The sequence below is a fragment of the Pleurodeles waltl genome, chromosome 9, assembly GCF_031143425.1.
Source record: "Pleurodeles waltl isolate 20211129_DDA chromosome 9, aPleWal1.hap1.20221129, whole genome shotgun sequence".
Lineage (NCBI taxonomy): Eukaryota > Metazoa > Chordata > Amphibia > Caudata > Salamandridae > Pleurodeles > Pleurodeles waltl.
The window spans coordinates 179954693-179969584 of NC_090448.1; positions in this window are offsets into that span (position 1 = coordinate 179954693).

Consider the following 14892-nt stretch of genomic DNA (forward strand, 5'->3'; position numbering starts at 1 on the left):
GAATATAAGGAGCTATTAGAAAATACATAGATGCAATATGGGATAGGCAACAGCTAAAATGGATAAAAGCAATAGTTGAGGGAACTAGATTATACCCAACAATTACAAATGAGAAAAATGAACAATCTGAAAAACACGAGACACCCAAAAAGAAAAAGGTTAAAGGGGAGAAAAAGACAATGACCCTCTTCTCTCACAGCACTCCTGCCCAACTCCATCGGCACCGAGAGAAACACACATTGAGAGCTTGGTCCACCATCACAACAATAGGAACGACAACAACCATGAAGTCCATCCGCTCTGATGCACCCTTGGAACCCTGCCCTCACCATATTTTTGTTAAAAAAAAATTGGGCCTCATTAGTGCAGCAGTCATGACAATCATTAATGGCTCTATCACAAGAGCCACCCACCAGGTGGCTTGGAAACACACCTCAGTAACCCCCACACTCAAGAAAACCTCAGCACACTCTACTATGTCAGCCAACTACCATCACATCACCTTCCTTGCCTATCCCACAAAAGTCTTGGAGAAGATTAATCAACAAACGGCAAGCCACTCACTAAAACAACAACCTTCTACTGGACACCACTCAGTCCAGGTTCAGGCCTAAACACAGCATGCAAACTGCTCTTCTCATTGCAGCAACATCTGAATGAGTTGGGCAGAGGTGACACAAAGACCGTCACCCACTAGACCTCTCTGTATCCTTTGATGCTGTCTCCCACCCCACCATCACCCACTGACTACATGTAGCCGGCATCCAAGGACCATATTCTGCTGGACCTCCTTATTCCTGGCAGACTGCATCAAGGTGGTCAGCCAGGCCCCTTTCTGCTCGAACACCCTTAACCTCATCTTCAGAATGCTATAAGTTTAATCATTCAGTACCACCCTCTTTAGCGCATACCAGACCTGTTGTGCAAGTTATGACTTTGGCCTAGCTCTAAAAAGGGTCTTTCCCACTCACAGGTGGCACAGATGAACTTGGTTCAGTGCACCAGAGATGAATGTGAAAGATAAGTCACTGAAGCCCCACAAAACACTACTCAATGTTTAATTGATACAGAAGTGTTGCTTTTGGGTTACTAACATAAAGGGATCAGGGGCATTGTGGAAACAACAACAAACCTTATTTTATTATAAACAGTAGCATACACATTGTACGAAGAAGAATGAACACTTTAGGTAAAAAGTACTAATTTTTACAGTAACAATCTATTTCTTAGCACATCTAAAACAACTACACAGAATCTTATAAAAACTGCAATTAGACATGTTATAAAAACGAGAACAAAATGAAACTTTCCAGCGTGGCTAAAATACCATTACAATGCTATATAGACCCTAGCACCCTAATGCCTATTCCTATGTGCTATACTGCAAGAGAATGCAAGGCAGAGCAACTTGCAGTCTAGAGTTCCTTGGTGGAAAAAAGAGGAGCACTAAATATCTTGTTGTGAGGTGTGAAGACAGTGTTTCTAGTGAAGGTCAAAAACCCACTGCAGTGGCAGTCGGTCAGTCTTCCTCTGGGACTGGGTCAAGCTTCAGGCAAATGTATCATCTGCAAAGTGTGCCAGCAGTAGGTGAAACCCTCTGCCAGATTCTCTGGTGATAATCTGGCTGAAGGACTTCTCTACCAAGTGAACAAGTGACAGTCCATATATCCTAAATGTTATTCGAGATTAGAAGGTCTGACATAGAGTATGGCAGCAAATGAAAAATCAAGGTGGTGATGAATGGAATGCATGAAATAATCTAGGTCACTGGCGAACAAAGGTTCGGATGTGTTGGTTCTTGCAGAAAAGGCAGATGCAAACCAACCTTCAAGCCCCAGGACTGGACTGGCAAGGGTAGGACTCACAGAGAGTAGACCCCAACAGCAAACACAGAGTTGCAGGCAGTCTTTGATGTCCCTGAGACTGCAGCAGAACAGGTGGCAATCCAGCAAGCCCTAGGTCACTCAGGGTCAGATCGGAGAGGCCAGTCTTCCTCAGGTGGGCAAAGATCAGCAGGGTAGCTCATCAAGGCAGAGAGCAGTCCTTCTTGGAAACTGTCCAGCAGAGTGGCACTCTTTGTAGCACAGCAGTCCTTACTCCAGGCAGAGGTTGTTCCAGGTCCAGTAGAGTACTGATTTAGTGGGGTCAGCGACCCAGTTCTTATACCCAAATGTGCCTTTGAAGTGAGGGCAATTTCAAATAAAGGTCTTTGAAGTGCACATTGGTCCTTTCTTTCTATCCCTGGCTCCAGGCTATTAGTAGGAGTAATCATCCCTTTCTGTGGAGACAGGCTCTTCCCTATTCAGGTGTGTCAGCTCCCCTCTACCCTTACTGCCCAGGAAGAGCCATCAGAATGCAGATGAGTGCTCAGACACCTCACCTTCCTGTGTTTGTGGATCTCTAAAGGGAATGCACAAAGTGTAGCTGTCACCCTCCCCAAACGTGAACTGGAGACAGACTGCAAGGAACACAGTGCAGTAAGAACAAAATGCCCAATTTCTAAAATAGTTATGTTAAATCCAACTAGACCAGTAAAGGATTTTTCACTACCATTTCAATTATATGAACCATGATGTAGCTACTCCTTCCTGATCAGGAATTACAGCTTAAAAGTATATTAAGGAATTCCCAATGCTGGCTTATCAGAGGAGTGGGCCTCACAGTAGTGAAAAAAAACTTCAGGAGTGGTTCACTACCAGGGCATGTAAAACTTAAAATCCATGTCCTGCCTTTTACTCACATAGCACCCTGCCCTATGGGCTTCCTAGGGCCTACCTAAAGGGTGGTTTATATGTAATAAAACCAAATCTGTAATAAAAGGGGAGTGGTTTTCAATGCCAAGTCGAAGTAGTAATGAAACTGCACACACAGGCTCTGCAGTGTCAGGCATGAATCATGTTTAAAGGGCTACTTATGTGGGTGGAATAATCAGCTCTGTGATGGGAAGGGGAGGGGAGTGAATGTTTGATTTGTTCACCATTCCGTCCATCATCTGTTCTTTTTGCAGGCCCACTAGCAGCATATAATTTACAGGATCTGGGTACATGGTATACCACTTTACAAGGAACCTACAAGTAAAATAAATATGCCAAATGGGTATACACCAAAGTTACCATGTTTAGGGGAGAAGCACATGCACTATAGCACTGGTCAGCAGTGGTAAAGTGTTCAGAGACCTAAAGCCAACAAAAAGATGCACCACAAATTTGAGGCAAACAGGCAAAAGGTCTGGGGGAAGCCTACCCTAAGGCTAACAGGTTAACATGTGTCCCCCAAGCTTAAAATGGAGAGAGCAACCCAACCTCTTGGGAATTCTCTTCACTAAGGTGGAAAAACCTGGATAGACCATTAGCACTGGCCTGTTTTACTCCTGGTCTGTGTTCAACCCTAAAGTCCATACCCTCCAGGGAAATGACCACCCGAACAATTTTGGATTATCACCACTCATTTGAATGAGCCATCTGAGGGGCCTGTGGTCAGTCAGTAATTGAACGCCAAGCAGGTATAGACTCAATTTCTTCAGGGCCCAAACGATAGCAAAAGCTTCTCTTTCTATAGCACTGTTAGAAATGGGGTTTTTGGTTGGCAGTCAGGTTACCTCCTGTCCAAGCAAAAGCCCTCACTCTAGTCAGGGTAAGTCACACACTATCCAAGATTATCCTGTGCCCACCCTCTGGTAGCTTGGCACGAGCAGTCAGGCTTAACTTAGAAGGCAATGTGTAAAGTATTTGTGCAATAAATCATACAATACCACCATATAGCACCACAAAACTACACCACACAGTGTTTAGAAAAATATATAATATTTATCAGGATAATTGTAGGTCAAAAAGAATAAAGTTGCAATGGAAAATTGTAGAAATATCACAGGGAAGTGATATAAAGTGTCTTAAGTCTTTAGAATGCAATACAGTGTCTTTCAAGCACAAAGTACCTGGTTTCTGGTGGAAAATCTCCTCAGAGGGCCACAGGAGAAGAGATGCGTGGAAAAAGGGGTGTGTGCGTCGATTTCTCCTCAGCACACACAGACTTGCGTCGGTCTTTTCCACGCGGGGAAGTCGGGCGTCGTTTTCCGGCGCGCAGACAGTCTCTTTTTGTGGATCGCGGGGATTACCAGATGTCCCGGGTCTGTGCGTGGATTCTCCTGCTTGTTTTCCGGCTGCGCGTCGTTCTGCGGGGCTGCGCGTCGAAGTTTCGATCTCACGGTAGGCGTCGCGTCGATTTCTCCTTGGAAGTCGGGCGGCGTTGTCCTTGCGAGGCCGTGCGTCGAAAGTTTGGTCTCACGGCAGGCGTCGCGTCGATTTCTCCTTGGAAGTCGGGCGGCGTTGTCCTTGCGAGGCCGTGCGTCAAAGTTTCGCACTCACGGTGGGCGTCGCGTCGATTTCTCCTGGAAAGTCGAGCGGCTTTGTCCTTGCGAGGTTGTGCGTCGAAGTCTCGATCGTCCCGAGGGCGTCGCGTCGATCAGCGTCGGTGTGCGGCGTTTTTCTCGCCGCGAAACAAGCTGTGCGTCGAAATTTTCGGCGCACGGAGCGTCCAAGTGAAAGGAAGAAGTCTTTTTGGTCCTGAGACTTCAAGGAACAGGAGGCAAGCTCTATCCAAGCCCTTGGAGAGCACTTTCACAGCCAGACAAGAGTTCAGCAAGGCAGCAGGGCAACAGCAAGACAGCAGTCCTTTGTAGAAAGCAGACAGGTGAGTCCTTTGAGCAGCCAGGCAGTTCTTCTTGGCAGGATGTAGTTTCTGGTTCCGGTTTCTTCTCCAGCAAGTGTCTGATGAGGTAGGGCAGAGGCCCTGTTTTATACCCAAATGTGCCTTTGAAGTGGGGGAGACTTCAAAGAGAGGCTAAGAAGTGCACCAGGTCCCCTTTCAGTTCAATCCTGTCTGCCAGGGTCCCAGTAGGGGGTGTGGCAGTCCTTTGTGTGAGGGCAGGCCCTCCACCCTCCCAGCCCAGGAAGACCCATTCAAAATGCAGATGTATGCAAGTGAGGCTGAGTACCCTGTGTTTGGGGTGTGTCTGAGTGAATGCACAAGGAGCTGTCAACTAAACCTAGCCAGACGTGGATTGTAAGGCACAGAAGGATTTAAGTGCAAAGAAATGCTCACTTTCTAAAAGTGGCATTTCTAGAATAGTAATATTAAATCCGACTTCACCAGTCAGTAGGATTTTGTACTACCATTCTGGCCATACTAAATATGACCTCCCTGCTCCTTTCAGATCAGCAGCTGCCACTTCAACAGTGTATGAGGGCAGCCCCAATGTTAGCCTATGAAGGGAGCAGGTCTCCCAGTAGTGCAAAAACGAATTTAGGAGTTTTACACTACCAGGACATATAACTACACAGGTACATGTCCTGCCTTTTACCTACACAGCACCCTGCTCTAGGGGATACCCAGGGCACACATTAAGGGTGACTTATATGCAGAAAAAGGGGAGTTCTAGGCTTGGCAAGTACTTTTAAATGCCAAGTCGAGGTGGCAGTGAAACTGCACACCCAGGCCTAGCAATGGTAGGCCTGAGACAAGGAAAAGGGGCTACTTAAGTGGGTGGCACAATCCGTGCTGCAGGTCCACTAGTAGCATTTAATCTATATGCCCTAGGCACCTGGAGTGCACATGACTGGGGACTTATAAGTAGATTAAATAGTTCAATCAGGTATGATCCAAAGTTACCATGTTTACAGAGAGAGAGCATATACACTTTATCACTGGTTAGCAGTGGTAAAGTGCGCAGAGTCTAAAAACCAGCAAAACAGTATCCAAAACGAGGAGGGAGGCAGGCAAAAAGTTAGGGGTGACTACCCTAAGGCTGTCAGGTCTAACATGTGTCCCCCCCAGCTGAAAGTGGGGAGAGCTACCCGACCTCCTGGGAGCTCTCATCGCTAAGGCGGAAGTACCTGGAGAGACCATCAGCATTGGCGTGGTCAACCCCTGGGCGATGTTCCACCGTAAAGTCCATCCCCTGTAGGGAAATGGACCACCTCAGAAGTTTTGGATTCTCACCCCTCATCTGCATGAGCCATCTGAGGGGTCTGTGGTCTGTCTGAACTAGGAAGTGAGTCCCAAACAGGTAGGGCCTCAGCTTCTTCAGGGCCCAGACCACAGCAAAAGCTTCTCTTTCAATAGCACTCCACCTCTGTTCCCGTGGTAATAGCCTTCTGCTAATAAAGACTACCGGTTGATCTTGGCCCTCCTCATTTAGCTGTGCTAGGACTGCCCCTATGCCATGCTCTGAAGCGTCTGTCTGCACGATAAATTCCTGGGAGTAGTTAGGGGCCTTGAGCACGGGGGCCGTGCACATGGCTTCCTTTAGGGCGTCAAAGGCTTTCTGACAAGCCTCTGTCCAATTCACCAACCTAGGTTGCTTCTTGGACGTGAGTTCTGTCAAGGGGGACACAATGGTACCATAGCCCTTGACAAACCTGCGGTAGTATCCGGTGAGGCCTAAAAAGGCTCTCACCTCAGTCTGGGTTCGAGGTGGTTGCCAGGCCTTGATAGTTTCGATCTTGGCCTGGAGTGGCTGCACCTTGCCACCACCTACTAGGTGTCCCAAGTACACCACGGAACCCTGCCCAATCTGGCACTTACTAGCCTTGATGGTCAGGCCTGCCTGTTGCAGGGCCTGAAGCACCTCCTTGAGGTGGAGCAGGTGTTCCTCCCAGCTGGAACTGTAGACAGCTATGTCATCCAGGTAGGCTGCACAGAAGGCATCCTTGCCAGCCAGGACCCCGTTAACCAACCGTTGGAAGGTAGCGGGGGCATTTTTTAATCCAAACGGCATCACTCGGAACTGGTAATGGCCGTCAGGGGTGGAAAAGGCGGACCTTTCCTTAGCCCCCTCAGTCAGGGCGATCTGCCAGTACCCTGAAGTAAGATCAAACGTACTCAGGAACTTGGCAGCGCCTAGCCTGTCCACGAGCTCATCAGCTCGGGGGATGGGGTGAGCATCAGTCCGGGTGACTGAGTTGAGACCCCGGTAGTCCACACAGAACCGGAGCTCTGGCTTCGCACCTGGGGCAGTAGCCTTAGGGACCAATACCACTGGGCTGGCCCAGGGACTACTGGATTTCTCAATGACCCCTAGAGTCAACATCTTGGAGACCTCCTCCTTGATGCTGGCCTTCACCTTATCCGACAACCTGTAAATTTTGTTTTTCACAGGGAGACTGTCACCGGTGTCAATATCATGAACACAGAGGTGGGTCAGCCCAGGAGTAAGGGAGAACAGGGGGGAGAACTGCTCCAACAGCTCATAACAGTCTCCTTTCTGATTTAGAGTCAGGGTGCCAGACAGAATGACCCCGCTTACTGACCCATCACCTTCTTGGGCAGAGAGGAGGTCGGGGAGAGGTTCACTCTCCTCTTCCGTTCCTTCATCTGTGACCAGAAGCATGTTGATCTCCGACCTCTCACAATGAGCTTTTAGTCGGTTCACATGGAGCACCCTTAGGGGATTCCTAGGGGTTTTGAGGTCCACTAGGTAAGTGGCCTCCCCTTTCCGCTCCTTTATTTCAAATGGGCCAGACCAGCGGTCCTGGAGAGCTCTGGGCTCTACTGGCTCCATTACCCACACTTTGTCTCCAGGTTGAAACTCTACCAGGGTGGCCTTCTGGTCATACCATTGTTTCATCACCTCTTGACTGGCCTCAAGGTTATCTTGGGCTTCTTTCCAGAAGCGGGTCATCTGGTTGCGGAGGGCCAACATATAGCTGACCACATCCTGAGGGGGTGCCTTTGGAGCTTTCTCCAATCCCTCCTGGACAATGCTTAAGGGTCCCCTGACAGGGTACCCATAGAGAAGTTCAAAGGGACTGAACCCTACCCCTCTCTGGGGGACCTCTCTGTAAGCAAAGAGAAGGCATGGTAAGAGGACGTCCCACTTACGCCTCATGGCCTCAGGAAGGCCACCAATCATGCCTTTCAGGGTCTTGTTGAATCTCTCCACAAGACCGTTCGTCTGGGGGTGATAGGGTGTGGTGAACTTGTAAGTTACACCACACGCATCCCACAGCGACTTCATGTATGCGGACATGAAGTTAGTGCCTCTGTCAGACACTATTTCCTTGGGGAACCCCACACGGGTAAATATCCCCATCAGGGTTCTGGCCACCACCGGTGCAGTTACTGTCCTTAGAGGGATTGCCTCTGGGTAACGGGTGGCATGGTCCACCAAAACCAGGATGAACCTGTTGCCTAAGGCAGTTTTGGGGTCCAAGGGGCCAACAATGTCGATGCCCACCCTTTCAAAGGGGGTGCCAACGACAGGAAGTGGAATCAGGGGGGTTTTAACCCTTTTTCCTGCTTTACCACTGGCCTGGCAGGTAGGACAGGATCTGCAGAACTTGTCTGAGTGTGTCCTCATTTTGGGCCAATAAAAGTGGGTGACAAGCCTGTTAAAGGTCTTGCCCTGCCCCAAATGTCCTGCCAGGGGAATGTCATGAGCCAGACCCAGTAGGAAGGTTCGGTAACATTGGGGGACCACCAGCACACGTGCTGCCCCAAAGCCCGGAACCTTAGGCTCACTGTAAAGGAGATCATTCTCCCAATATAGGTGGTGATCGCCAGAGGCGTCGCCGGCTGCCTGGTTTGAGGCTTGTTTCCTCAAACCTTCTAGAGTGGGACATTCTTTCTGCGCCTTGCAGAAGTCCTCCCTGGTGGGTCCACCCTCAACTTGCCAACCAGCAAGCTCAGGTAAGTCACCTAGGGCGGCGATGTCTTCCCCAGTTGGCTCGGAAGCCTCCTCCTCAGGAGCCCCGTCAGCCACTGTGGGAACAGCGGGGGCCGGTTTCCCGCACCCCTGGTCCCCCCTCCTGGCAGCTCTCTGGGCCATCGTTCCAGGCTCCAGATGCCCTTGACTTCCCTCTCGGTCAGCCATGGACCGTGTGGTCATGCAGACCCACTCAGGTAACCCTAACATCTCCAGGTGAGACCTGAGCTCCACTTCTTTCCAAGCAGTGTGCTCAAGGTCATTGCCTAACAGACAATCTACAGGCATGGCAGGACTCACAGCTACTTTCAGAGTACCAGAGACCCCCCCCCACTCAAAGGGAACCAGAGCCACCGGTAGGTGACTCTCGCGATTGTCAGCTACTCTGACCTGGTGGAATGTATTAGGCATTATCTGCTCTGCTGACACCAGCTGACTCTTGATAGTAGTCATACTGGCTCCTGTGTCACGCAGAGCCTCCACCCTCTGCCCATCAATGGTGACCCACTGCCGGTACTTGGAAGTATTTCTAGGCATGTGGGCCTTGGGCACCATTTCTCCTTCTCCCAGGGACACTAGGGAAATCTCTACCTGTTCCCCAAAGCTAGTTGGGTCCATCTCCCCCCCGAGTGCTACACTAGTCAACCCAGGTGCCTGTCCGGTAGTGGACGGTGCCCTCTTGGGGCACTGAGGATCGCCTTTGTAGTGACCATATTGGTAACATTCCATGCATTTGGGGCTAGATTTTCCTGACTTGTCAAATGTCCCTGGCTTTCTCCCAAATTTGGAAAAGGAAGGGTTGCCACCCCCTCCCTGGGAATTCTTTTGGGGGCCTTTAGAGAGTTCCTTATCTGTAAGTTTATCTCCCCCCTCTTTCTTCTGTTGGGAACCCTGACCACCTTTGTGGGAGTCCCCCCCAGGTACCTTTTTGGACACTCTGGTGCTAACCCAGAGGTCCGCCTCCTCAGCAAGCTTCCTGGGATCAGTCAGCTTACTATCCACTAGGTGCTGGCGCAAATCTGTATAAGTAACATTAAGCATATGCTCTCTCAGGATCAAATCATATAAACTTTTATAATCTGCTACTTTGTTGCCCCGCACCCATCCATTCAGTGCCTTACTAGAGAAATCAAAGAAATCTACCCATGTTTGTGTGGTTTGTTTGGTGCTGTCCCTGAACCTCTGACGGTATCCCTCAGGGGTCAGCCCAAACTTGGCAAGTAAAGTGGCTTTCTGGAGTGGGTATGTGTTTTGATCCGGTGGATCCAATGTGAGAAGTGTGTCCCTCCCCAATGGCGGCACATAGCCCCACATAGCTACCCCCCATTGCCCTTCAGGAACCTCATGAGCCCTTAGTGCAACTTCATAAGCAGCTAACCATTTATCTATGTCATCTCCCACCACAAAACTGGGCACCACATTTTTGGGTATACGAACCTTCTTTTCTCCAGCAGGTCCTGTCTGTATGCTGCCACCATTATTGCTGGATTCAGACTGTCTTGCCTTGATCTCCAGCTCCTTGAGACTCAGTTCATGAGCCAACAATAGTTTCTTTTCAGCCAAAGCTCTTTCAGCTTCCACTTGTTTGGCTGCTCTTTCAGCTTCTGCTTGTTTGGCTGCCCTTTCAGCTTCTGCTTGAATCTGTTTGGCTGTCCTTTCAGCTTCAATCTGTTTGGCTGCTCTTTCAGCCTCAGCTTGTTTGGCTTCTCTTTCTGCCCTCCTCTCCTCCTGTTGCGCCTCAATTTTCAGTTTTGCCATTTGCAATTGGAACTCCCTTTCCTCTCTCCTTTCCTCTGCGGTCAGGCTTTGCATGGAGACACTGCTCCCTGGTCTGGAAGGGTGCACAATTGCAGTGGTAACACCATCCATAGATAGTGAAAATCCTTCTGAGGGGCCATTTTCTGGCTCCCCTTCCTCATCATCCTCTAAATGGGCTTCTGCCCAGGCCCTCAGCGCCACTTGAAAGTCCTCCTTTCTGGAGGCCCCTTGGGTGGGTACCCTCAATGCCCTGCAGAATCCTCTTAGTTGTTTGACCGTGTATGTATCCAACTGGACTAGGTCAAAGTCCCCTGTCTGAGACCCAGTCAGAGACATGTTGAGTGAGGATTTAGTTTTTGAAAATTGTCAGGAAAAAACGGATTTTCAAAAAGAGATAAAAACCAAGTTGACCTTCAACTGTGGGTAGGTAGTGAGATACTTAGCTACTGTATGTCACTGCACAAATACAAGTCCTATCCTCACCGCTGATCACCAATGTTAGAAATGGGGTTTTTGGTTGGCAGTCAGGTTACCTCCTGTCCAAGCAAAAGCCCTCACTCTAGTCAGGGTAAGTCACACACTATCCAAGATTATCCTGTGCCCACCCTCTGGTAGCTTGGCACGAGCAGTCAGGCTTAACTTAGAAGGCAATGTGTAAAGTATTTGTGCAATAAATCATACAATACCACCATATAGCACCACAAAACTACACCACACAGTGTTTAGAAAAATATATAATATTTATCAGGATAATTGTAGGTCAAAAAGAATAAAGTTGCAATGGAAAATTGTAGAAATATCACAGGGAAGTGATATAAAGTGTCTTAAGTCTTTAGAATGCAATACAGTGTCTTTCAAGCACAAAGTACCTGGTTTCTGGTGGAAAATCTCCTCAGAGGGCCACAGGAGAAGAGATGCGTGGAAAAAGGGGTGTGTGCGTCGATTTCTCCTCAGCACACACAGACTTGCGTCGGTCTTTTCCACGCGGGGAAGTCGGGCGTCGTTTTCCGGCGCGCAGACAGTCTCTTTTTGTGGATCGCGGGGATTACCAGATGTCCCGGGTCTGTGCGTGGATTCTCCTGCTTGTTTTCCGGCTGCGCGTCGTTCTGCGGGGCTGCGCGTCGAAGTTTCGATCTCACGGTGGGCGTCGTGTCGATTTCTCCTTGGAAGTCGGGCGGCGTTGTCCTTGCGAGGCCGTGCGTCGAAAGTTTGGTCTCACGGCAGGCGTCGCGTCGATTTCTCCTTGGAAGTCGGGCGGCGTTGTCCTTGCGAGGCCGTGCGTCAAAGTTTCGCACTCACGGTGGGCGTCGCGTCGATTTCTCCTGGAAAGTCGAGCGGCTTTGTCCTTGCGAGGTTGTGCGTCGAAGTCTCGATCGTCCCGAGGGCGTCGCGTCGATCAGCGTCGGTGTGCGGCGTTTTTCTCGCCGCGAAACAAGCTGTGCGTCGAAATTTTCGGCGCACGGAGCGTCCAAGTGAAAGGAAGAAGTCTTTTTGGTCCTGAGACTTCAAGGAACAGGAGGCAAGCTCTATCCAAGCCCTTGGAGAGCACTTTCACAGCCAGACAAGAGTTCAGCAAGGCAGCAGGGCAACAGCAAGACAGCAGTCCTTTGTAGAAAGCAGACAGGTGAGTCCTTTGAGCAGCCAGGCAGTTCTTCTTGGCAGGATGTAGTTTCTGGTTCCGGTTTCTTCTCCAGCAAGTGTCTGATGAGGTAGGGCAGAGGCCCTGTTTTATACCCAAATGTGCCTTTGAAGTGGGGGAGACTTCAAAGAGAGGCTAAGAAGTGCACCAGGTCCCCTTTCAGTTCAATCCTGTCTGCCAGGGTCCCAGTAGGGGGTGTGGCAGTCCTTTGTGTGAGGGCAGGCCCTCCACCCTCCCAGCCCAGGAAGACCCATTCAAAATGCAGATGTATGCAAGTGAGGCTGAGTACCCTGTGTTTGGGGTGTGTCTGAGTGAATGCACAAGGAGCTGTCAACTAAACCTAGCCAGACGTGGATTGTAAGGCACAGAAGGCGTTAAGTGCAAAGAAATGCTCACTTTCTAAAAGTGGCATTTCTGGAATAGTAATATTAAATCCGACTTCACCAGTCAGTAGGATTTTGTACTACCATTCTGGCCATACTAAATATGACCTCCCTGCTCCTTTCAGATCAGCAGCTGCCACTTCAACAGTGTATGAGGGCAGCCCCAATGTTAGCCTATGAAGGGAGCAGGTCTCCCAGTAGTGCAAAAACGAATTTAGGAGTTTTACACTACCAGGACATATAACTACACAGGTACATGTCCTGCCTTTTACCTACACAGCACCCTGCTCTAGGGGATACCCAGGGCACACATTAAGGGTGACTTATATGCAGAAAAAGGGGAGTTCTAGGCTTGGCAAGTACTTTTAAATGCCAAGTCGAGGTGGCAGTGAAACTGCACACCCAGGCCTAGCAATGGTAGGCCTGAGACAAGGAAAAGGGGCTACTTAAGTGGGTGGCACAATCCGTGCTGCAGGTCCACTAGTAGCATTTAATCTATATGCCCTAGGCACCTGGAGTGCACATGACTGGGGACTTATAAGTAGATTAAATAGTTCAATCAGGTATGATCCAAAGTTACCATGTTTACAGAGAGAGAGCATATACACTTTATCACTGGTTAGCAGTGGTAAAGTGCGCAGAGTCTAAAAACCAGCAAAACAGTATCCAAAACGAGGAGGGAGGCAGGCAAAAAGTTAGGGGTGACTACCCTAAGGCTGTCAGGTCTAACAAGCACCCACCTCTGTTCCCAGGGAAGTAACCTCCTAGATATTAAGGCTACAGATTGGTCTAGGCCGTCTTCATTGAGCTGCCTCTAGGCTATTATCTGAGGCAACTGTTTGAACAATAACTTCTTGGAGAAGTTAGGGGCCTTGATCTTAGGGGCTGTGCACATTGCTTGCTTCATGGAGTCAAATGGCATGTCCAAATCATATTCCTGGGCTGATTCTTTCAAGTCACCTCTGTCAATGAGGCACCAATGTTGCCATATGCCTTGCCAAACCTCCTGTAGTACCCGGTGAGTCCCAGGAAGGCTTTCACTTCAGTCTGCTTTGGTGGGGGGGGGGGGGCATCCAGGGCATGATAGTCTCTATCTTGGCCTGGAAGGGCAGCCCCTTAGACCTTTCCACCAGGTGTCGCAAGTACACCACAGACCCCTGCCTATCTGGCACTTACTGGCCTTGACAGTCAGGCCTGTCTGTTGCAGAGCCTAAAGTACTTTCTGGAGGTGAAAGAGGGGGTCCTTCCAGGTGCTAAAGAAAACAGCTTTGTAATCCAGATAGGCAGCTGAGAAGGCCTCCAAGCCAGAAATGACCTGGTTCACCAACCTCTAGAAGGTAGAAGGAGAACTTTGGGATACAAAGGGCATTACACGAAATTGGTAGTGGCCTTCTGGAGTGGAGAACACGGACGTCTCGTTGGCACCATCTATTAGGGCAATCTGCCAGTACCCCGATATAAGATTAAAGGTACTTAGGTACGGGGCAGCCCCTAACCAGTCAATTACCTCCTCGGCCTGGGGGATGAGAAGAGCATCTGTTTTGGTCACAGAATTTAGCCCTCTGTAATCCACATAGGACTTCAGTTTAGGTGTGGTGCCCAGTGGAGCAGCTTTTGATACCAGAACCATGGGACTAGACCAGGGGCTACTGGAGAGTTCTATAACCCCCAACTCCAGCATTTTAGTGACTTGACTCTTAATGCTGTCCCTCATCCTATCAGACAAGGTGTTACATTTATTCTTGACAGGGATGTTGTCCCCTGTGTTCACAAAATGGGAACACAAGTGGGCAATTCCTGGTGTAAGGGAGAACAGAGAGGAAAATGGTCCCACCACTTGGTGGCAGTCACTCTGTTGTTCAGGTGTTAGAATAGGGGGAATCATTACTCATTCCACAGACCTATCTTTCTCCTTGGACTCTAAGAGTTCAGGGGGAGGATCACTCTCTGCCTTCTCTTCTCCATCAGTCACCAAAAGCATGGTGATCTCAGATCTCTCAAAGTGGGGTTGGAGGCGACTGATGTGGAGCACTCGGTTGAGTTGTCTGGAGGCCCTAAAGTCCACCAGGTAGGTGTCCTTACCCTTCCTCTAAATAACCTCATAGGGCCCAGTCCAATGGGTCCTGGATAACCCAAACTTTTTGCCCATGCTGGAATTCCACATTGGTAGAATTTTGGGCACACCAATCTTTCATTACAGCCTGACTGGCTTATAAGTTGTCAGAAGCTTGTTTATACAACTTAGTAAATTGGTTCCTGAAGGCCAGCATGTAGCTCACTACATCCTGGGGAATCTTCCTGGGAGCATGCTCCCATCCTTCCTTGGCCAAACTCAAAGGTCCTCTGACCGGGTGCCCATACAGAGGTTCAAAGGGGCTAAAGCCCACTCCCTTCTATGGTACCTTCCTGTA